This window comes from Stegodyphus dumicola, chromosome X1, assembly GCF_044657685.1.
Source record: "Stegodyphus dumicola isolate Sdum_Otavi_A_Nest chromosome X1, ASM4465768v1".
NCBI lineage: Eukaryota > Metazoa > Arthropoda > Arachnida > Araneae > Eresidae > Stegodyphus > Stegodyphus dumicola.
This window is the reverse complement of record NC_140780.1, coordinates 212,543,311-212,569,060: the sequence shown is the minus strand read 5'-3', so window position 1 is coordinate 212,569,060 and position 25,750 is coordinate 212,543,311. Positions and strand designations below refer to the sequence as shown.

General features: G+C 31.6%; 1 protein-coding gene across 2 annotated transcripts in view; it reads right to left on the bottom strand.

The window, feature by feature from the left end:
* The window catches only part of LOC118187603 (uncharacterized), a 934,081-nt gene that overhangs the window by 260,164 nt on the left and 648,167 nt on the right, over positions 1–25,750 (bottom strand). For both annotated transcript variants that reach the window (XM_085808399.1, XM_085808398.1), the window contains exon 6: positions 3,437–3,479. The gene's annotated coding sequence lies outside the window, so the exon portion shown is untranslated. The remainder of the gene's footprint in view (positions 1–3,436; positions 3,480–25,750) is intronic.

Here is a 25,750-nt window from a genome sequence, read left to right as displayed (position 1 = left end):
GTTGTAGGTGGAAGTACCTATCGCTATGAAAGTTTTCAACAGCTGGATATGGATCCTATTATTTTAGCTTTACTATAACTTTTACGTTCAACTTCCACCAGAATGTAAATTAGTTCAAATATAAATAAGCTTCCAATTTCTGAGTTTCTCAGAGACAACGCTTAATTACATACACCTCGCTACCAATCTGTGTTAGTTTTCCCGCTGCTACACTTTAACTTGCTTACGTTAGTTTCTGCTAACTGCGATTGATTCGCAAGCGCTGACTCAAGGATGAACCATGATTTAGACAGGCATGTAAGTTTTTGTACATGCATTCTGTTTTACTTGAATGTGTATTTTGTCTTTACTTTAGTTGTGATTTCTTTTAATAGAAAGCAGATAGAAAAAAATGTCGTCCGACATATTTTATGGTAACTCAGAGGTGATTCGGCATTTTAAAACATTTAGCATAATTATATAGACTGAGACATTCATCTCCAAACTGATTTCAAGTCTCTAACAAATCTGAAATAGAATGATGCGATCATTAGTCAAAAATACAGCCACGATTCAATGAGAAATACTGCTATGTAGCTTCTGCTCCTGTTTTTTGAATTAACTAACAAGTTCAACTTTATATCGCTTGCTATTAATCATGATTACGTTGAATTCTTTACAAAAACAGAATTTGAAAATTCCCGTTTATTTTTCAAAATCACTCGTAGTATTTTTAGGATTTCCAGCGTTCGAACATGAGCGGTGTTTTTATTACTCAGCGAAATGTTCTACAATGTTTTGCAGTTTCTGATCTGACTTGGGAACACACTAAAATTATTCTCATGGTTATATATGGTGGGAAATATTTTTCCGCAGAAAGGAAGCTGTCCTGTAGCGGATTGCGTTCATTTTGCGAAGCATCACAGTATATGTCAACACCAAAATCCTTTAAATTTTATATGCATTTTATTCAGATGATGCCCGTATGCTTGTCATAAGACTTAAAACTCAATATAAATCTTATTCAAAAGATTTTCTAAGAGTCTGTTCTTCAGAAAATCTCTTGAAATCTTCTACTTTCCCTAAGATTCTTCCTATAATTTAATCTTTTTGCCGTTTATAGACTTATGTGAGGATTCCTCAGAATTAACAAAACATTTTCATAATATGTTTTTTAAACACAGATAATATTTTCTGTTAAGACCTATTAAATACATATCTTAAAATTAACTATTTCCTGCTCCAATTTTATTTTCATTTTATTATTTTTCATGTTACATTTTTTAATAATTTTTTTCTGTAATTTTGTTCAAACTATTTAAGAAAGGTTTTTTAAACTTCGAGAATTTTTCGATTCTAAGGTCTTGCAGTAATATATTCTCAAGTTATTCCATCAAATGTAGGTTTCCTGGAATAAACTTGAATCTTTCTCACTTTATTTGCTTTTAGTTACCTTATGCGTGGTTATTTTTAACTAATTATATTATTATAAAATTAATGAGTTAAATAAAATTGCTTTTTTAAGTTTCTAAAACGTTATTACACTTATTTTATAAAGTCTGTAAGTGACATAAATTAATTATTCTTTGTAGTACACAATATATTTAACAGATTCTGTAAACTAAGAAGGAGAACATAAATTTATCGAATTTTTTGTTCTTATTCACATTGACAATGTTGCAAAAGATTATATCGAAGATGACATGTATGCAACCACATCGAAAAGTTAGAAATTTATTCTTTAAAAGTTGTGGCAAATTGTCAACATCAGCTATTAACAATGATTTGTTCAGTTGAAGGTATGAGAATAAGAAGTGCAGAAATATGTTCCTGGGTTCTAATGCAGAACAATTGTCTAAATACTCTGCTAGGTTTTCAACATATAGCGTCAAATTTTGGTGCAAAAGGGGAAAAGAAAACAAATTAGAGAATGAACTTCATTAAAGGCTAATGGTAACCAAGAGTCGGGGAAATTAGAGGAAAAATGCACATTTATGAATGTGCCAAATTTCCAGTAAATCTAATTTGCCAAACTAAGATTTTCATACCACCAATAGTGCTCAGTGGACATGTTTGGTAATAAGCTCTATGTTCCTTCTTGCGAAATTTCAAAGTTCGCCTTGCTTGAGCCCCACTAATGCAAAGATACAATGAGTTTCTATCTAGAAAATGATCTTTAAGAACTGAATTACAAATTTTATTATTAGGAGAAAAAAACGATAACCTGAAATTAAATCTATACGAATTACGAACGATTTTGTAGCTGATCGAGGGAATGAATGGTGTATTTACGAAATGATATGGTCACTCAGAACACAAGAATTTTTTTTTCCTCCTGTTGAGGAGATGAAAGTAAAACTGCTTAACCGAGAATATGGGGTGAAAAATCTCTGTCAGTTGAAACCATTTTTAAGTGCTTGAACCTCTGATCAAAAGCTTTGTATGGAGTGTGACTGATCCCATGATCAATAGTTTGGTATGCTTTGAGTGAACGGAAAACGAGCGAAAGAGAGAAACCAACTTGAGGACGACAGGATTTGAAATGAGAGGAAATGCAGACTGTGGAATGTTTAAGATACGTTGCGAAAGTCTTCTTTATTCAAACAAGGCAAGACTTGAAATTTCCTCTCAAGAAGAATGAATACTTTGTCTATCAAATAAAACTTCATTAATGATCATTAGCAACATTGTCAAATCACTCTGCTGCTTAGATTATTCGAAAATCGTCTTCACTTGAAGTATTAGATTTCCTAAAAGTTTTTCACATTAAGATATATTTTTTAGGGATCCAAATCCCAAAATTTAATGTTTAGTTAAGGATCTAGCTTCGATTTTACTTTCCCTCCAATAGATGGAATCAGAGATTTCATTTCCTAGTAATTTGAACAGAACTTTAAAATAATTCTTCGCATAGAAGCACTCGATTCTTTGCATCTTATGTTTGCTGTCGCTATTTTAACTTCTTAATGTGAAGTTAACTGTTCAATAGGCTGCTATTTTAACTTCAAAACTACACAGTTGCAAGCTTATGTCCCATCACCTAAAATATTTTACTCACATCTGAAACTGCTAAACAATAATTCAAGGAAACGTTATTCTAACGATTCATAATTACATTATTACACATAGTGCCCGATAAAACAATGCAGATAAAATATACAACCAGTTTACAAAACAGTTCATTCATACATTATTTTTAATCCTACCTCAGATTTACGGAAAATATTTTTTATGTAATAAGTTTCATTTATCACGTTATCAATACATTATTTAGAAGAAGTCTTTTAGAAATCCTATTAGAAGTCTACAGCAGTTGGGAAAAGTATTAAAATTAAATTTCATGGATTTCAGTAAAACAATTGCAGTATGGCATTATTTCGTCACATTAATTATTTAATATTTTCCCTGTATCAAAATCAGACGCTTATAGTACAGTAAAAACATAATATAGGCTTACTTCTTTTCCAGTGAGAATTCTTAGCTTTCTCTGTTTCTAGTTCCTGAAAGGAAAGAAAACGGTTTTAGAATCTAATGCTATATTATACTATTTATTTAAGAAGCATGAATTTATACTAGTTCATTTAACTAAAACCAAATTAACATGAAATCATTGTTCGCTGTTTTTCAGCTTTTCTTTTTGGTTAAGTCAATCAGTTATAATCATTTGGGAAAAATTTACTTGCACCTTAAAAACAATAAACTGTCAGAAGTTTAAAATTAAAAAACGGATTTATAATTTATACATGTAGAGATTAATTTTGTTTCCAAAATTAAGATACTTAGGTGTATTTTATTCCTCGTCTAATCGGTGTAACGTAAACTAATATTTAGCATCAATATTTAAAAAAGTGATATGTTTTCTTTGGGAAGAAAGTTTGTTTAAAAATTAGAACATTTTACTAATGCAGATTCTCAGGTAAATAAGCCTTTAAAACTCATGATGTTAATTAATCCATGAATTTTACATAGAAAAGCTCTTCATCGTCTGGAATTAAGGTAATTTGCATGCGAAGCAAAACATAAAACGAGAAATTAGCCGAGGATCTGTCTGCAGACAAGCAGAGCGATTTGACAAGGGGTAATAATTTTGAAAATCCTTGCAAAATTAATTGCTAGATAGATTCTATAAAATTCTTGCAAAGTAAATTGCCGCATTGCATTAAAAGAGAGGCGAAAACTTTTAGAGACAAAATTGAGACTCTATTTGAGAAGCCGTTCCGGAGTCTATATCAAATCATAATCAAATTTTCCTGTACCGATCAACCAGAGAACGAGTTATAGAATGCACTAATGCTTAACAGTTGAAGTTTAAAAGTAAGTAACCAAATAAATGGACACAAACGTGACACTCTATGCAATTTTCACCCGAGTCAAATTATTGGAAATGCTTTAACAGTTCCGGTACAAACTCGGAATTAAACTAGGGGCTACCGTGCAGAAAGTTTCGTATAACGATATTCAAATGAATTCGGGTAGGGATTCATAACTGTTTAAAACAGTTAAGTTTGATACCAGAGGAACATTGCCTTATTTGCGGATAATTATCTCATTTGTAGACAACGTTCTCACTATAATACGTAATCAGCATAGAATTTGCTTAAGCACTGCAGACATACATTCCTATTAAACATATTTTACAGTAAGGATTATTATTCATTTATGAAATATTATCAATAGCTACGTAGCGATGCACAAAACTGCAAATGACCCCAAACCCTTTTTATCTTTTTATCTTTCCGGTATGAGAGTTTGGGTTAAGGTTATACTCAGAAATCAGTCAGTCACTCAGCAGTGTGTCAACGTTGTAAAAGTTTTTTTCAGTTTCTGAGGATATGCAACATAGTACCTAATGTTTATTTAATATATTTTATGCCATTTCATTCTGAGTTTCTAATTAATGAACAAACAGAAGAAATAAATTTTGAAAATAGTAAAACAATCTATCTAAATCTCGAATAAAGAATTCAAGTGACCTTTGTAATATAATGTAATGCAATATGAATATTCTAATATTCTGTTTTGTAAAGTATTATAGTATAACATGTAATTGTGCTGTAATTAATTTTATTGACCTTGGTTAAACATCCTCCTTTTTTTATTTGCAGAGAGTATTCGGTTTATGGGGTTTGAAAGGTAGAATATCAACTGGGTTTTTCTCGGGAAAGAAACTACAAATCTTCCATTTGGTAGTTGCATATGCGAACCATTATACCACAAGGGCACATTGAGGAAAAATAGCATAATTCCTTACATTCGCCCACTGAACTTAAAGGGTAACTGGAAAAAGGCAACCAGACCTAAATCGGGTCAAATCCAGGTGGCGATGACTTATCACCACCACAATTTTGTTTCACGCCGTGGAGTTTAAAAATTAATTGAGCCCTTGCCGGGTATTGACTCATGGATATTAAAGACTTCCAAGTGGATAAGCATACCATCAAAGCACTCTTTTTTAAAACGTTTCACAACAATTTAAGTATAGTGTATAGCTTTTGATAAGATATAGCGCTTTTATGAAGATGTATTGGTGGTGCAACTTAGCTTTGTAGTTCACTGACTTAGCTGACAGTAATATAAAAATAAGTTCACGAATTTTATCGTGACGAGGAGACAGGAATGCGTTTATCGTTGACTTGAGATTTAGACTTCTTATAGGTGACAGACGATTCTGCTCAGTTTCGTCCTAGTTTTGAAGGAAAATCCCCCTTTGCGGGACGGTTTTTCAGTCTATCTCCCTTTACCGTAAACAAACTCGATTCGGATCGCTGTGTATTTAAATTGTCACCATGCCGCAAAGACACTATAAACTTTCAAACGTCCAAGCTTTCTCCTGGATTCGAGTCCAGGCCCAACAATATAGCAAAGAACAATTTTAACGACTATACCGATCATGACGGTTCATAAAGATGTAAAACTTATGGACAGATGGTATCAAGAATTCTGGACTGTGTGCTAGGATCTATAATTGGGTATTGCAAGCTTCAGGGAAGCATGTAACCAGAAGTCCCGCAGAAAACAAACTGCCATCGCACAAATGGCAGGTTTTAGCTGGCAGAGCGGTGTTACACAATACATTTTCTTCCACTGTATTTGTTCTATGCATAGAACATATTGTATATCAGCATTAAATGTATCATAAATTTACTCGACTGGTGAAATGTAATAGAACTTTTGAGCGCATTAGAAATAACTATCTTTAAAAATACATACTTCATTCACGTGTTTAGAGTGAAGGGTTTATATTTATTTTAACTAACATTTATTTTAAGTTTAAACTATCTTTCCTGTCAAGCCTTACTTTCCCCTGGAATTGCCAATGCCAGAGTATGTAAATTTTAGTAGAACGCGCAAAATATTCAAAACAGTCAGCGGAAGTATTTTGAGTTAAATAGAAGGGAAACGAGTTCGAAAGTGTGCTTTTCTTGCTTCACGAGCGTGGAGGTGGCTAGTTAAAAATTGAAGAACCACGCGTTTCGGCCTATGTGCTTGCCTCGGTAGATAGTTAAATCTTTCAACGTAATATTCAGAAGTTTGCTGAATTATCAGCGGTATCTTAGAACGCGGTTAGGTTAGTTACGTTTTAGAGAGCCTCGTAGGTAGTCACTTGTTATTATTCATTTTTAGTTTCTTATTTTTATTTTACCGCCGGGTCGGCGTAGTTTGTGAGCGTCAAGAGCACGCATCTGTAATTTCTAAAATTGAATAAAAAGGGATTTAAACCCTTCTCAAGACTTTGTATACTTTCCAGTTCATAGCAGTCACCACTATTGTTGCGTGCAGGTTGGAAGCGCGCAACATTACAAGAGAAAAGTTTCTTTTATGCTTTACTGGGCTATTTGAAATGTATGTCATATCTTGTTATCCTCTAATATTGTGTTTCGTTTTTTTTTCCATTACCAAAGATTAATTGAAAAAAACATGTTATGAGATGCTGTTTGAACTGATACCCGTTTAAATTGACCCTCTTATGGTAAATACTTCCATAGAATAATTTGCAAGATAACGTCAGAAGAAGAAGTATTAACCTCAAAAGAATTTTTTACAATTTCTTTTATTTTCCAATGGAAAAAAGCGATGCATTCAAATAAGAATAAGTTCTCTGTATCTAAGTGCAGGGATCTGTAATGCTTATCAAATTAGTATTGTATTCAAAAGTACGGTTAACAGAGTTTTTTTAAGTGACAATAGGAAGAGTGAAGAACATAAAAAAAATAGGAACAGATGTAACCGATACTTCATGGACATGCGTATTTTTAGGAAGTTTATGCCTGCCCTGCGCAAACTGAGAATCGTTGGAAGTCTCATTATTAGTGAAATTTGTTTATCACACAATTAGACAGCAAAATCTTTTTATTTTTGTTCCTTTTACGCATGTACATTACAATGTTTTGAAAAGGATTATTTATATATTTATTTTGTTAACAAATCCAAAGCTGATACTGATACGATATTTGTAATTTAAATGAAAATATCTGGTAATGAATGAGAAAGCGCTAAGAAAGAATACGTTCGCACTAAAATAAAATGATAGCTCAGCCATTTGCCACGAGACTGAGCTTCAAAACTTGGTTAGAAAATAATATTTGAACATTATTGGCATTTTATTTTTGTTCAAAATATTGTTGCCTCTAAATGATTCAGCGATTCACCAGTTACACGGATATGTTTTCTTATAGGAAGGGATACTCAAAATACCGTAAATTTTTAAGCAGTTATATTATATTTGACATTTATATTATATTTTACTTTTCCGTTTTTATTGTCCCCTTTAAAGTTTTTCCACCAGCAGCGCTGCACTTGTCCCAACGTTTTTCCTCATTTGAAAAATGAAAACAGTTTTGAAACTCTTGACACGGAATATTGTTCAAGACACGCAATGTATTTTCTTGCACTCATCCTATTAGAGAATTACTTTTTGCGAGCTTTCTTTATCAATGTAAATAGGAAGAAGTGCACTGAGTAAAAAATAATATTTGCTGAGTTGCATAAATATGACAGAAGCACCATGTTGTTCTTCAGCAGAAATTGTCGGGCGAACAGAAATTTAAAGTGTTTCATTTGATGATCTTCATTAATAGTCTGTCACATGTTTTCAATGTTTTCTTCATTTCTGTTCGTCAATGAGTGTCCAAGTTGTAACAATTTTTTATCCTATCTACCATGTCATAATACCTGAATCTGGAAAAGGTACTAGTATACTTGTAACTAACTCAAAATATAATTTTTAAAGATTTGCTAAATATAACTGTTTCAACTGCAGTTTCCTTAACCTAAAAGAAAATGTCATGCAATTATTTTTCTTCTTTGTTGCACATTATCGCAATGTTTTCAAAAATTGCAATATACTATGAGCAGTAACTCATAAAACTCAGTACCAAATGGGAAACACTCTGCTCTGATTGATACCATTTCAAAGATAGACGCTAAAATTCCTAAGCCAATACAGCCTAGAGCTGCGATCAGTAGTTATAAAATACTTGCTTACAGTGCATTCGGATATTTTCGTCTAACGCTACGTATAATAAAACTCTAAGTATGTATTGAAAAAGAAGTGAAAATTCGCTTAAGTAAAATCTATTAATATTTGTAAAAAATAATAAGCTAAAATACCAGTGTTACACATTTTATTACATTTGAATTCGATTATGACAGGTAGAAATAATGCTTAATCAAGAAAAATCGAGTTTCGTAATCCTAATAAGCCCATTTTATTGTCTCAAGGCCTAATTACACTAAAACAATTTAGATATTGGAATTACGATAATGCTGATGAAATTTTTGCTTTTTATTTTTCTACTGATTAGTACTTGAACTATAATTTCTTAATATATCGACGTCGTCAAGTACTTTGGTAGTTTATATAAAAGTCAGGACATTATTAATGCTTGAGAGTTCTACCGTGTTTCCAGCGTCTTAACCTTACCAAAACTTCTTAGAGCTATTAATTAGTCTTAGAGCTATTAATTCTTACATTTGTGCGGCACTGTTTATTATTAGCCTGTGTTTGTAGCAGGATATGTGTATGAGAACTTCATTAAGCATATGTTTCGTCCATGTAGAATTTAGTGACTATTAGAGTGCAGGTGAAACATGTAAAATGGCATCTCTTCTATTCAATGAATTATTATAAGCAAGTAACACACAAAATATGTTCACAATAACTATCAAACTGAGAAACAGTTAAACAGAATTTGAAAGGGATTTTCAAATAAAGATATAAATTAAAATCTTTCATGCATAAAAATTAATTAATTAATAGAATCTGTAACCGGAATAATTTTTGTTTACATAATGATGATTGTATATGAATAAGTAGAGATCAATATCGCAGTTTTCAAATCTGTTGGTAAACTTTAGAATATTACAAGAGCTTTGCTATTTTCTTTTAAATGTTTTCACCCATTATTCTATCATTAAGACCATGCTACCACATAAGACAAAAGGTTTAAGTCTAAATAATCACACAAGTGTAGAAAACAATAAGTTAAAATTATAAAATAACTTCATATCCACTAAATTAATGTAAACAGAAAATTACTGAAAATATCACAATGTACGATACCGATTAAGATTATTTGAAATCATAATCAGAAGCAAATCTAAATACCTAGAGAGATGCCAGATCAGTTATCACACTAATAAGTTTTCTAATGATACAGTTTATCTTTAGGCATCCATTCTTTATTTTATGCAATAACAACAGCAGTTTAAATCTCCGCAACTTGCAACAGATGACCAATGTCTAAGAAAGTAACTCACTATCCTAAGGTCAGGTTTATGTTTATTCCAATTCCAACATATTCTTGACTCTTATTAGTGCTTTTTACTATTTCCTCTTTTATATGCATACTTCTGGAGTAAACAAATAAAAAACTATTGGGAAGCAGTTAAAAATGCTAACTGAATAATTTAACAAAATAAAAATGATTTTCAACCTAAATAACTAATAATTTGAAACAAATCTTAAAATATTTTGTGTAACATGTATCTCTCTGTGCAACTTATTGGAATAATAATCAGCATACAACACAAGAAAACCACTTTTTGTATTAAAGAAGGGATTTCCTTATGAACTATTTTACATTATTATTAATTGATATGGTAAGCGAAAGCACTTGTCACCTCATTTTACTCGGTTGCCTAAAAATGCAAATTTTTTTTTATTAAATTCCTTGAGCGTTTAAGAATGTATCTGAAAGTCTGGATTGTTACTCCTATCATTCGGAGCCATTTAAAACACAACGATTCAGAAAAGCAAAAATAAATTCAACTTTCGTACTACTTCGCCGTATTCTAACTTTGTAAAGCATTACTTAAATAAATAAATCAGACACATGGTTGATTCTCTGCAGTCACCGTTTCCAAGTACCTTTTTTTATTTGAATTACATTTGTTTTACTAGGTTTCCCTATCTTCATTTACTCTGCTTGCGTTTCAATTTCCAAGCAAACTATTTTGTCATTGCATTACTATCTGCCTGACTAATCTCGGATTTATTTTCACACCTAAACGCACTGAGGAACAAATTAAACAATTTCCTGTCGTGCTACTTATTTGGACTAAAATTATACGTCAGACTAACTTGAAAAATACGACAATGGTTTCGGCTTTCGGTCTGCACGTGGATTTTTTAATTAATATTAATTTCCTATTGTTGGTTATATTAAGGAGGGAAAGGAAATACTGGTTTTACTCGTGTTAAATATTAACCCTAATGTATTTAATACGTTACCTAAGCAGATGAACAGTGCAACTGATGAATTTATTTTTGCTGCATTCATATAATAGTTGAAAATTTTTTATTCTGTGAATATTGCATATATTGGGCTGAAAAATTGACTGCGCACTGAGCTGGATTCGCCTGCCATGCAAACTTTTGTACATCATATTATGTCTCCACAGTACACTCAAGGAAGAAAAAGAGATTAAATAGCTGTGGTTAGTAACTCATTTTATTTCTATTGAAACCTTTTACAATTACTCATTCATGCTCTTAAAACTTCGTAGATATCTGAAGGAAATTTCAGATTAGATGATTATTTCTTTATAGATCAGAGTAACGACGATGATGAAGATGAAGCAGAATTCGGTGATGTGCCTGAAGATATAACGCAAGCCGAATATGACGAAATTTTCATGTTATCCGTTAATGAAAATTTTAAAGTTCGTAAGTTATGCCATTTCTTTTAAATAAACAGATGCATTTAGGTACATGTAGAAATCTAATTTTTGTACGTTCATCTCACCCTTATTTTAAATCTATAATTTTTATACCAACTTATAACACACAACCGCAAATTTCGATCGTAATTTTTGTGTTAAAAATGTATGTTATACCACAGAATATATGGTAAATTACTTATATTATGGAAAAGCATTCCCGGTGTAGGGTTTCCTTTGGTTAAAATTAACATATTATGCAAATTTTTGTTACCTTCCCTGAATTCCTGAACCTCCTCTCGCATTTCCTTCCCAGGATGTAAGTTTAAAGTTAAGTGAAATAAGTATTTAAACGAGTGAATGTTGGAGTTTATTCAGAGCGTGTTTTCGCTAGCCTGCGCACATTTCGTTGCTAATCTTGCTGTTACGCTAATACGTACTTTGGCTATTTCGGGTAATTGTCTTGCCTGTTAAATTTGTTGAGTCATCCTAAGCTAGCCGTAACTTTGCGTGCTAATCCAGCACTATTTTATTTAGAGTTGAATTGATTTATGTTATAATGTTTAAGTTCCACCGCAAGTTGTCGGTGTTATTGTAAAGCACGAAGATCATGCCTTTCTGTTCTTAGTTGGAATAAATAAAGAGCTATTTTCACCATTCTTCTGTTCTGGTATTTACTTCACGCCTATGTGACAATTTGCCAGGTTCATTTGTAGGATCTAGATTAGTTTATGGGGTCTAATAAGGCTAGCTTTACTGTTGAAGAGAAAGGATGCCTTCTTGGGGTAACATTGAAAGGAAACTGAATCATATAAACGTAAATTTCCTCACTGCATCGATTCGTACCATCAAAATAATCTTCTTAATAAAAGAATGCATGCCGGTCAAATATACACAACATTAAATTAACTACTTTCTTGTCAAAGATAGAAATATTTTACATTAGCTTTAGATACATAAAATAATGAAATGAAAGAGCTTTTAATGCTTAGAATGCTTTGAAAAATTAAAAACTAAGTTTGGAAAATTAACAACAGAAAAAAAACTATTTACCTCAATTTTTTAATCTTTTACTTTACAGATTACATTTTAAGGACAAAGTAGATAACCATGATCAACTAGCTTCAGAAAAAAAGAATACTTATTTAAAAAATAAATAACGTATTGGAATCTTCCTCTCCTTTTGAGGAGAAACTAGCTTTACTGTTAACTGTTCCGACATAATAAACTGCTTCTTTTGTTTGATTCAGTAATTTAATGTGAATTGCTGCATATAGCTTTTACATTTCATATCGCAAATTAAATTTTCTAGCATGACTAGAAGAGTAAAATTTATTCCAACTACTACGGAAAGGGTTAAATAAAAAAGTTTCTTTAAAATACCATACAAATTTTCGAGAAATGTGAAACAATACGTTTTTCAAAAGTATTATATTTTGAAGTGTTATATAACTTGGCATTACATTAAAAGATAAAATGAGTTCCAATGAAATGATTAAAAGAAACCAAGCGCAGTATGAAACAGTCAGAAACGAATACAAATATTACTGAAATAGAAATCTAAGCAACAATCATTCAGCTAACGAGTTCATCACAGTTACGAGGCTTGGAAAAACCAGTATGGATGCTCATAAGGCCAGATCTTAAATGTTAACACGAAATTCATAGACAAAGAGAGCTTCATTTTAAAAATCAGATATCAAAATCCAATTAAAATAAATTAACAGAAAATTACGTATGCATCAACCGTTATTATTTTAATTAAAGTAATGTAATTACTGAAGAAAGCAAAAAATGTAAACACGCTTTGCTGCTCCCAATACAGCAAGCTTTCATGTGCACCATCTTTTAGATTTAATTTAGAGTGCATATAATCTCATAAAAATTAAATTAATTTCTTGATGTTTTAAAAATGTCATTTTGCTCACTTGGCAATAATGATAAGGAAACCTTCATCTACTGATATTTCAGTAGACGAACGTTTCATTCAGTTAAAGCCTTTGCCTCATTTCAGTTAATGCTACTGATTCAGTTAATGCAATTCTGATATTGCAGAAAAGTATTAACTACTTCAGAAGACTTTAGTTTGAAGCAAGGTACCTTTTATAGCTCAAAGGATATTCATTGAATGTTTCAAGAATATCTGTTATGCAATAAAATGTAAAATTTAATATCCTAGCACTTTTATCAAGTATATATATTTGTATCTGAAATGTTTGGAAAAGCGAGATCAAATTTATCAGATGCATGGCCTTTTGAAGTTTTTAAACCTAAAGAAGAAATCTTATGTTGTTAGAACCAAGATTTAAATTAATTTTTGTTTAAAATATTGTGCATACGCTTCTGTCAAGACATCGATTTTTTTTATCTATACATCTGAAAAATGCACGTAAAAATAAGCAAAAAATTAAAAACATAAATGTGATATGACTCGCATTCTTTTTTTTTTCAGTCAGACATTATATTTCAAATCTCTTCATAGTTAAATATAATGCTTCCTCTTTTTAGAAATGGCTAGACCCCAAAATATTGAACAGCTTTTTTAGAACATTCAGGAAGGAAAAAATCAGAAGAACAATATGTTTTCGTTACTTCAGTGCTAAAGGAAATCAAAAGAACTTTACTTTTGAGAAGTAAAGTATACTACTTACGGAAACGTAAGAAGAATCATTATTTTATTTATAATGCTTTAGTTTTCGCTTTGTTATTTTTAAAAGTTACTTGTCAAGTACTGCAGAAAAGGAATTTTTGTAGTTATATATAGTTTAACTGAAAACCTGCAATTAAAAGTTTAATGATTTTTAGAAAAGTTTCTGAATTGATATGTAGAAACAAAAGGAACAAGTGCATTCTTACCTTTCCTAAATAAAAAAAAAAAAAGTTTATACAACACTGCACCCAAAAGTAAAGCACTACTCTGATTCAAAAATGATTTTACATGCTCCCTATTTTGTACGTAAACCTGTTACTTGCAAAATTCGTAAATATATTAATAATGCTGAATTAGAAAGAGTAATTTATTTACAGATAAAATTGGATATATAGATCTGTTTCTTCAGCAGCAGATTTTTGCAATATAATCGAGTTCTACCACTTCAAGTATGTAAACAATATCTAAAACCTCAGGAAATTTATACTTTATACGTTGCATAACTAGGCCTAGGATCTCTACAGTAAAAACGTGACTACAGACGGCTTTCCTAATATCTAAATACATATGTTATGGGGATAATATCTCTATGCAAATTTGTTAAAATTAAAGTGCCTCTAATGAGCTGTGCATTCTAATGCTTGTAGTGAAGAGAAATGACAATAACAGACACTTCAGAGGTAATTTCAGTTAATAATTTCCCTTCGAAAAATCAGCATTTCTGCCGCACAATATATGTCAACTTGAATAATAGCTAATGTTATTTTTCATATTTGACGTCATTTTCCATCTTTCTTGGAAAAACTGACGATTTAAAGAAACAGTTAATTACAAGTTGCTTAAAATGAGGTCCTGTGATTAGTGTGGCAGAGATCTATGGAAGTGAAAAATCGGTATTATGGAACTTGCTATCATCTTATAATACTCCATTAAAATTGTGGGGTTTTACCCTTTTATCTAACAGCCAAATGTGTAGGAAACTCGTGAACAGTTAAACGAATAATCGCTTTAGTTCAGGAACAGAGTCGTAAACTCAAGAATGTATAATTGCCCTTTATTATTCAAAATAAGAGTTTAACAGTTGGCTCCTTTCTCAGACCGTACTGCAAAACCTCCACTTGGGCTTGAACTTTTCAAAATATATATCAATGAGTTATAAAACGAATTCTCACTAAACTGTAACTTTTGGGAAATATCACGGTATTCCTTGGGTAACATAATTTTTTTTTATTGTCCAAAGGCTATGCTTTTGCAGAGACACTCGCTCACTGACCGGATGAAGTCATTTAGTTTCACGACTGGCGATGACTAATATAATATAGTTAGGAAAAAATCTACTTTAAGTAGCAAAATTATAAATAAGTACTTGAGAAAATCAGTGTTACAAAAAATGTATAGTAGAGATATAATATTTTAGTTTAATTAGATTTTTGACATGCATAAAATTTTGCTGTACATTCAGTCTTCCTTTCCAAACAACTGGTCACAGATCTGGATCTGTTTCCGAAACGGCGCGTAGTATTACTGAACAACAAGAGGAAAAGAGCCAGTGGCGTAGCTAGGGTGGGTCAAGCGGGGACATCTGTTCCCGGGCGCAGCATCCAAGGGGCGCTAAATTGATGCTACGGAATTTTTTAATGAAATGTTTTCCATTCTTGGCACACAGAAAGGGGCACAAATTCTTCAGTTGTCCCCGGGCGCTGGAAACTCTAGCTACGCCCTTGGGAATAACACATGTTTTGTCCAAAACCATGTCTCATAAACCTTCTTTACAAATAGCCTTGCTGAGCTGCACTTAGCTCAGGAACTTACCATTAACACATACTTAAATAAAGCCTGCTATAAACATTCCTATTTGAAATAAAAATTTCGCTGCTTTCCCATTTGCATTTGGCGACATTATTTGGTCAGATTCGAAGGTCCGTTCCACCCCCCCGGTGTTATTATTTCCATTTCCGTTTTTTCACAGTTGAGAATCGCTGCCTCACGCCATAACACTCAACCAAATGTTAAGTGCGTTGTAGCTGACAACATGACTTCAGTAACGATGATCCTACCTGTATGTGGCTCAAAATTCCTTTTAAAACATTTTTCGTAGTAGTTCGGATTTTAGTATAGGGTGATACAAAAAAAGCGCTCATCGAACTTTCAAAAATTACAAAAAATTAAAAATGGACATTAATGTCAAACTCAAGGCACGACATTAATTTCAAGTAATGAAACCCTACATTTTTTTCCATTGGCATATTGTGAACAATTACAAATGTAACCCAGTCCATTAATCTATACAAGGCCGGATGCGGGAGTCTCTTTATTATGGAGGCACGTAATAGGTGGGCCACCATCGCCTTTCCTGTGAAGGGACGGACAGTTACAACCAAGCCTTCTCCGGGATTCGAACCCAGGCTCTTCGGCATCGCAGTCAGCTTCCCTGACCACTATACCGACTGGGCGGCGTGAAACCCTATGTTGTTATAAGTAATGCAACACTTTAAATTACAATTACAATTTACGCTATTAGTCTTAAAATTTGTTTGTGTGATGCTACACGGAGATGATATTTTCCAAAGTAGAACACATTTTTATGACTCAACATTACTTTGTAACGCGCAAATTTGTTTTTATGCCATCTTTCACACTCTTCGTGAGTGAGTGATTTTGCAGCATGTTACTCCTAACATTGTCCATCTTATTCGAATTCTGAAGAGAGTGGTGGTCCCTTCTTTTCTTACGATGAAGGCTTCCAATTTCTCAAAATCAGGTTACCACGCAGAAATATCTTTTTTGTTAGCTGACGAACACTTCGGAGGGTAGTTTAAACGCTTTAGTAAGATTTTTGTAAGAATGCATTGAGAAATAATGCTAAACCCTAAAATTTCCTTCTACTTTATAAGGACACATAAATAGTTTTTAAACCTAACAGCCTAAACTACAACTGAAATTTCAAACAGCATATTACTTACAATGGCATAGATGTGTCATCTACTGAAACAATTTCCTTTAATATTCCCTTGGAAAATTCCACAGCTTCTGAAATTTTTATGTACACAACTTGTATTTTAAGCAAAGTTTAATTAACGGCAGAGAGACAAACAGTCAAATCGATTTAATCTTATTATTCCCAGCACATTTATGCTCTCATAAAATTTTTGGTGACTTCAGTTCTCCATTGAGAATTTTTAAAAGTAAAAATTGGTTATACTTATCGATAACCTATTGTTAGCTGCAGTTTACTTAGGGTAGAAATTTAAACTGGAAAATACTTTAGAACTAAAGGTGGAGAAAGGCTCAGTTTCTGCAGTAAAGGTTAACAAAGTCGTTAACGTAAGTTATTTATCGTCAAACACGCTTGTTATTTGAAGAGGCCGGCTCAATAGGACCGTACTTAGTGGGTCCGAAGGAGTTTTATTTTCTTTTGTATACTACAAGGAACAAAAGAAAATAGAAAGAAAGAAAAAAAGCAAATGCTGTACAAACACGTAGAAAGAGAAGAACATTCAACTGGGATAAAGTCTCTAAAAATAAGGGAAGAAAAAGGAAAAGAAATACCAATAGGCACTTGAATGTAAAGCCGGGATTTGGAAGAAAGAACGCAAACAACTTGAAATGTTCGTCCATTTTTGTTATCCGCCGCACGACTGCGCTGGAGGGGTAATCGGTTTCTCATGCGGGCATCACATATCTCGATCCATCCACAACCAGCCTAGCTCAAACCAGACTTCGGAAAACATGTGTTTTTCGCAAAGTAAATGGTCCACGGAATCCTTTTTCAATGATATCTTTTGGGTTTCAAAAAAAAAAGAACTGAAATATTACTATGTGTACCTGCTTCCTATTAATTTTGCTCAAGTACGATTAAGTGCTATTTTAAAAAAACGTTAAAAATACGCTAATCTATAGGAATGCTTCATTGAAGTGAAACTTAACACAAATTAGATTTGAAAATTCAACATGAAAGGCTAAGAAACTAAAGAAAAAAATTATATGAAGAAATTTTGTATTCAACTATTTTTAATATTTAAATCTTAAATTTGTTTCTGAAGAAACTGTAACTTCATTTACATAAAGCTAATTGACAGATAGGCGAAAATTTAGAAATGTTCCGGAGAAAAAAATTTATTTGGACTTATCATGAAAAGGGCAGTTTTACGATTCATTAAATCATCATGAAAGGTCAAACTGCGCTAGTTAAGGGAAAAAAACCAGTAAATCTCTAAATTAAGCTTGAAGGTTAAAAACTTACACTTAAAAAGCTATACACTTAAAAAAACATATTTTCAAACTTTGCTTTTCCTTTCTTAAATTCACAGATGTGGCAAAAATATAAAACACGGTGTATTCTCAGTCATCCAAAAGAATTAATACTAATGTGTTTGAGTTGTAAAGGTAACAGTACTGAAAGTTTAAATAACAGTTTTATTAAAAATTAATACCAAAATTTTTATTTGCCACTGTTTTATAAGCGGAACATTTTCCCAGCTTATATTTTTAACCAAGGAAAAGAAAATATGAAAGGAAAAGAGAATTAATTCAGTTTTGCTCTTATAGCTGAAAAAAAGCACTAAGCTTAGGTACGTCTTCATGCTTAACTGAGTTTCCTCTAGTTTTTACGCTTATTCGTCCTCGTATTCTTTTATATTGTTTCTTAATACGATTTTGGTCATTCATTAACAGTTCTATGTTATGCCCTTTTATTTCAGTTTGATTTTAGTTTCCCTTCTAATTTAAACTACCATTTTATCTTTAACCCAAAAATTCTCATTATCTGTATTACAGAATTAATTTTGACAAAATTGTTAAAGCAGTCTTTTAAGCTTTGTCAAAGCATACGTCATACTCAGGTTTGACTGTGTATAAGATTAAACGTTTTAGCAAAAATGGAGATATTTTCAGAATATAAATGTTCCTTTATTCTGTTTGATCAGCTATATTTTTCAGCTGACACTCAAAAAGTTTTTTTCCGATTTCTGAAGGCGAACATTTGTGTAAGATTTTGTGCTATAGTTTTCCAATTTCATATGTATACCAGATGAATTAAATAACGGGCGATATGTACATATGTGTAAACAAAATTCGCTGAGCTGTTTGAGAACTACTAGTTCGATGTAGATCATTTTCCTATGACGTTTAAAATAACTAATTTCCTGTGACTACATTTAAGGAAGCACTATAAAATAAAAATCCTGCATTTTGGTCATTAATGCTACCATATCAAATAAAACTGCTTTCATTATTAATTTTGAAGCTAGCCTCACGAAACCGCTAATTACAAAATTCTTCTCAATGTCTGACTATAAATATACGGAGCTTGTTAACTTATGAAAGCATAATTGACATTTGTTAACTGAACTTTTTTCTTTACAAGGGTCCCATATGCAGTTAAATTTGTATCTATAAAACCCTTCTATACCCTGCACTGAAATCAGTTTTATATAAATTTGCCTTTTTTTTTTTTTTTTTCTTTTTGAGAAACGTATAAATACAAGTCTAAGTTCTGTAATTACGAAAATAATGCCTCTAGCCACAATTTTCGAACGCACTGAAAGGAAAGGGAATAACAGGAATTTGAAATTTTTGGTGGGGAAAGATAATTTGAAAATGAATGAAATAAACTCCGCAAAATCTACAAAATATGAGCGAATCCAGAATGTGATGTAACATAATGAAACACAGCACCGTAAACTCTACTATCAGTGTTATCCCTCAAGAATAATAAACGGGCTGGCTGCATAAGCGTTTTCGCGATTTTCCTCATGTGTAATGTGTATACGAGCCAGTTTACCTTATAAAGTCCTCCACGAAGGCATCCCTTCCCTAAGGCACATAGAGTTTTCATATGTTCGACCGCTTCTCTTTCACATGTTTTTTTTTTTTTTTTTTGGATTCAGTCCACTTGAAAATAATTACTGTAAGTTTTTAAGCTTTTTTGCTTGTTTATGATTTCGATTCTATAATTTAAAAAAGAATTTTACTGCGGTGTAAATATGGTGTAAAATTTTTAATACATTATTATATTTCCATGTATCGGTTTGCATGAATTTACATGTTTTGTCTTTTGTACTCGATCTTAAAATTTTTTTAAGCTTGTTAATATTTTTGTCTATATAATTTTACAATTTTTGAATTACTTACTACAGCTTTTATGGATTGGAGTAATAAAAGCAAAGATTACTTTCACTGATTTTTATGAGGTTATTTTAGTTATTAAACTTTAATTTGTGTCTTGGTTGGTTCAGAAATCGGCTAAACTGTTTACCTTTCTTGTTGCTCCAAAGCCCTGATGAAGGTGTAAATAATTTTTATTTTTGATTTTGGCACTTTTTGCTGCTCTGATGCAATCTGACGCCCTTTTTTTCTTCGTATGTTTATTCGGAATTTAACCTGGAATGGATTTTAAACGTATTATTTATTTTAATTTAATTTGCATTATTACCATCGCCTGTTGCTGCTGTCAGCGCGCAACTGGATTAAGCTTTGAACTCCTTTCTATTTTTTGTTTATTCATGATATGTGTATGTGTAATTAAAATTCTGTGAATACTTTATTGTTATTTACGGCGTATATAGAATAATACATTTGCGTAGATGCATATGATGATGTAACGGAGAAGAAGAACTGAGTAGACGTGGCTAAGATACAACACTAGATTTAGTTCGTGATAAATAGTTCTTTAGGACACATATTCTTGTTTTCACATCATTCTTATAGATACAATAAGCACTCCCCAATTCTATATAATAAATCACATCTCGAGACACTGGATGAAGTGAAGTAAGCAACACAAGTTAGCACAGAGAGAAAAAGGCAGGAAAGAGTCTGGGCATTTCAGCAAAGGGGTATTTATAGAGTCTGTTTTCTTTGTTTAAATTATGGACTGTGACTGGATAAAATATATCTGCAGCGCTATTATTGCATAATGGTGCAATACAGATAAATTTTCGGATGACACACTTTAGATTCCAGAAAAGAGATGCAGCCAAATTAAAATGAAGAATTAAAAGTACTATTGCTAAATTTAAGTTAGTAGTTTTTTTCATACTTTTTTCACCTATACTCTCACAGAAATATAACCCCTGAGCTTCCGATAGCCAGATGAACGTAGTACCTACGTAGTTTGAAAATGAGATAATTCCGTATACTCTCACAGACTTATGTGACCAGGGAAAAGGAAACAAGACTCAGTTGGCTAAACTCAGATTTTTATGAATTATGGTTCGCCACGATTTTAGTCAGACGCTACTCTATAGACATTAAGTTTCTTCGCAGCAAGAAACATGAGAAAGCGAGCTATGTCATCAACAAGATTCGAACCAAGTATCTTTCCCTTACTAGCAGGACTTTCTACCATTTTGAGTTTGATTACGAGAGTTACGCTGTGGGCAGACAAAAATTCCTCATATCTCTGGTATAATGCAGTTCTAAAGTTCAAAAGTCTGAGCTGTTAATTCTGTCGCTCCATAAAAGGGAAAAATTATTAAAGAAGTGTGTGCATCTATCTGTTCGTATATATAGAGAGAAATAAATAGGTAGATAAAAATACTTACCACGTCCATGAAAATATATTTACTCTTGCTTCATTTCTTAACAGTTGGTTGTCGACTAATATGTCTTAAAAGATATAAATATTTCTGTTCTGCCATTTTAAATTTTAAAATATTAGTTTTATAAAATTTAATACTAAATATAATATTTTATACACTCCCCTGGACTCTATCCATACATTAGGAAAATTTTATACTCATTATAAAAAATAAAAAACATAAAGATTTAATACCTGTAAGGCACGATTTGGAATATTTGACACTCTTTTCCAATTATTTTGAAAGGTCGGTTAATAAATTAAAATTATTCAAGGTTGATTTATCTCCTTAAATGCTATTCAATGATATTCTTGCCTGTGTAACTTTAGTTTATATTTTTATTACAACTGGTATGCCGACAGAATTTTCGCACAAGTAATTTATAAATTTCAAACGCAAAAGTGTGTTCTAATAATCTCATTAAGTTTACTGCTTTAGAATCATAACAAAATAATTATACTAAATTCATGAAACTCAAAATATTTTTCACTTGTTCAATATAATGTTATGAGTTGGTTATATACCAATACTGAAGCCTACCAGTGTTTCTAGAACGCGAGTTCTATAAAATTCTGTGAATAAGATCCCGATTTCAAAAAATTTCAGACTGTTCAATACTTTTCAGGATTATCTGCATAAAAATACTCATCACTTAATCAAATAACATCAGAAACCTTTTCCTAAACTAATATTTTATTTTTAGTTGCGTACAAATATAAACATTTCGCTCTTCAATATGGTGCGGTCCCTTCATTTAATCCAATAACATCAGAAACCATTTTCTAAACTAATATTTTATTTTCAGTTGCGTACAAATATAAGCATTTTGCTCTTCAATATGATACGGTTCCGAATATGATATTTAGCTTTAAAAGAAAATATCTCTGTCAATTTTGTTGTACAGTAGTCATATGTTTTACATTTAACTTTTTGTAATGAAACTAAAAATCATAAATATAAATATAGGAAACCGAGAAACATATATCAAGTCAGAAAATCTTACGAATTTGACATTTAAATGCTAAAAAAACGAAAATGTTTCTCTTTTAAAGCATTTTTTAAATTGCAAGTATATGTTGTTAAAATTAAAATACCAACAGTTGTTAAAATTAAGACCGGTAAGGGGGACTTTTGTGAACACAGTTTGTGTGTATACGCACACACACACGCACATATAGATATACACGCACACATACATTTATATATACATATACACACACACACACACACATATATATATATATATATACGTGTTCACTCCTTTCTACATAATCACTATTGCTTGCTCTTGAATTTGTCCTTATGTATTCAATTGATGCAATAAGCTAGTTAAATGATCTAGTTTTTCAAACAGGGAGAAATTAACTTCAATGAATTAAATTATTAAGTTCAGTGAATCATCAGTAAGTAATTAACTTGAGTAAATCCTCTGATTCGTAAAACTGTATTAGGGAAAGGGAGCTACAAATTTAGAAAATAAATTTCTTTGGAAAATAACAATTTATATTAATACATAGGACGAATTGGAAATAATATTTCGCTCTTAAATTTCCTGCATTAACTAAAAGGTGGGAATATTACTTAAGAGTACTTTATGCTAATTAAATTTCCATGCATATCATTCATATTTATTCAAGAAAATGATACATAAGAATTCTAAAGAATTGCTTTATTGAATTCAGATTGTAATCACACAGTCGAACTGCCATTTAGTTATTATCATATTTTTCAAACGTAAAAATTTGATATATTAGTTGAATGGTGAATTTTTAAGAATTATATTTCATTTGTATTTTACTTTATAACGCAATTCTTTAAAAACAAGTGGGAAAATACTAATTTTTAAATGGAGAATAATAAAATTCTCCTTTGTATTTATTATCATAGAATATAAATTTATAAATTACTTATTTTTATATGTTTTTCAGAACATATTTTCTCATTTCACATCACATGTCTTTCAGAAAAATGACAACTTTTCATTAGATGTTAATTACTCTATTGGTATATGTTTGCGATATAATTAAATTATTATTATGCAGATTCCTTCTCTGTCTATTCTTAAGGTATTAGGAATAGCATGCTCTGTATTTGCAATAAAGCACATTCCGTAATACATTTGAGAGGCAACGTCATCAGTTTACAGCGAGCCGTTTACACAGAGAAGTAATCACTTAGTTTTACTCTGTGAATTCCAAATAAATTGGCTTCGCATTAGATGGAATGAATATTCCAACTGAGTTGACAAAATTTTAACAGAAGGTCAATTAATTGCAATTCCCTCCACGGGTCTAATACTAACGATGAATAATTGTATCCGGACTGTGTAACGTACCCTTATAAATCGACTTATCTCCATATTTTTGGAGTTCTTAGCAGCGTAGTTAATTATTTCGACGTAGTATTTCGGCTTTAATCTTTGTGATACCCGGATATATGGGGGGTATCATAAGCTGTATGGTATCAGTTGTGTGCAAATTTCCGTCTCATGCATAAATTACGGCTCGAAAGAGATGAAATTAATTTGTAGCTTATGTCTTGATTATTAACTCCGCTACAATTCTTTCCCTTGGTTTCCGCTCTTACTTGATGCACGGAACTGGCTTAATCTAGGAGATGATTGAACAATTTTAAAGAATGCTGCGTGAGTTAAATGAAAATATACAGTTTGTAAATAATAATAATTCAATTTTTAGATAGTACAAAATCTAATGTTTACTGTAGGAGGAATCTTTCTTAAATCTGTGATTAATTATACTTCTCAGAGCAGTTATTTTCTCCGAACACAGTTGTTTGCATGTATCAGGCCGAAATTAGCTTCATCAATTAAATTAGATAGTCTAATAACATTTATTTTAGCTCATAATGTAAGGGTTTACACTAAACTGCGTGTACATAAAGAATTGGCTAAAACACCAGCCTTTGAAAATCTTATTTAATCAAAAAGCAGTGCTTATGTGGCTTTCATATTGATATGCAGCGCAACATGCAGATAATTCAAAAATAGACTGTCAAGCAGCTTTCCAAAATTTCTCACCACTTCACCGTAAAGCAATATTTTTAGTGAAAATTATTCGTTGGATTGGTTTGGTATTACCTTTTGACGGCATTAGTTAAAGAATGTTTCATAATATGCTTTTTGAACGCTTCTGAAATATCTCTAGGAGCGGTACCCCATCACAGCCACCATTTTTTCACGGGTGCAAGAAACAGGAGTTTTAATTATTAATGCTTTCTATTTGTCTCATCCATTTCAACATAGCATCATTTATTACTTTTTGGAGATGCTATGTAACTATCTAGCTTGCATTTTTTCTGCGGCTTCCACAGCAGTGATGGATGGAGGTGTCAGATGTTGTAACAGTCCAATAACACATTTGGAGGAGTATTGTACTGAAATGCGTTTTTCAACTAATGTAACGAAGAATGTACATTCTAGTAAGGTACATTATAAATCACAGTAAAATATAAATAATTATGTAAAAATCGTTTCTCCTATGGCACCTGTAATACCCACTGGGCAAAATAGAATAGTATTGTTGTGTGCAAAATATAATAATGTCAATGAGATTCCAATGAAATATTTCACAAATATTAATGTAACAGATTTGGTATTTAAAAAATTCCTAATGGAACAGCAGTGCGATGTCTCACTGTGGGCGTACAAGATATATAATATGGAGTTACAATACCAGTTTTTCTATACATGTCTATCATACATATAGTGTTCTGTATATCTCATAGTTTCGTAGAGAGAAGGGATAAACCTTGAAATTTTGTGAGTTTAACATCTTTAGGTGACTTTCATCAAAAGTTGTTTGAGTGACTTCAGATTTTAGTATACATTCTATATGTAATAACACATGCAGGTACGTTATATGTGTGTATCTGCAGAGAAAAGTAGACACTAGATATTGTGTCCTTCCTATTTAAATAGTCGAAAAGTACTCTTGCCTCGCTTTGATAGTTGTTTGTGTAAAATAGATATACAATATATGTTATTCTTCAGGTGGAGAAATGTAATATTTCAAATATTTATAGTATATTTTGATAGCATTCAAAATATATTATTAGTACAACTATTCAAATGCAGCGTTGGTATGTTTATAAGAATGCATTTCCTGACTTAGGGTATTCATATGCTATGCGCTTAAGCAACGGTACTAGCAATAGGGCAGCCACAAAACGTTAGTGCCTTGGAAATATTTTTATTAATTATTCAATTTTGAGAGCAAATAAGTCTTATAGTAAGATCCTCTTTCTTTCTTCTCTCTAAACTTTACGTTAGGCGATTACTATTTAAACAAACGTGAAGAACTCAAAGTATAATTTTGTTCATGTTGTTTCAAAATAAGCAATACATTAAAATTATGATTACTAC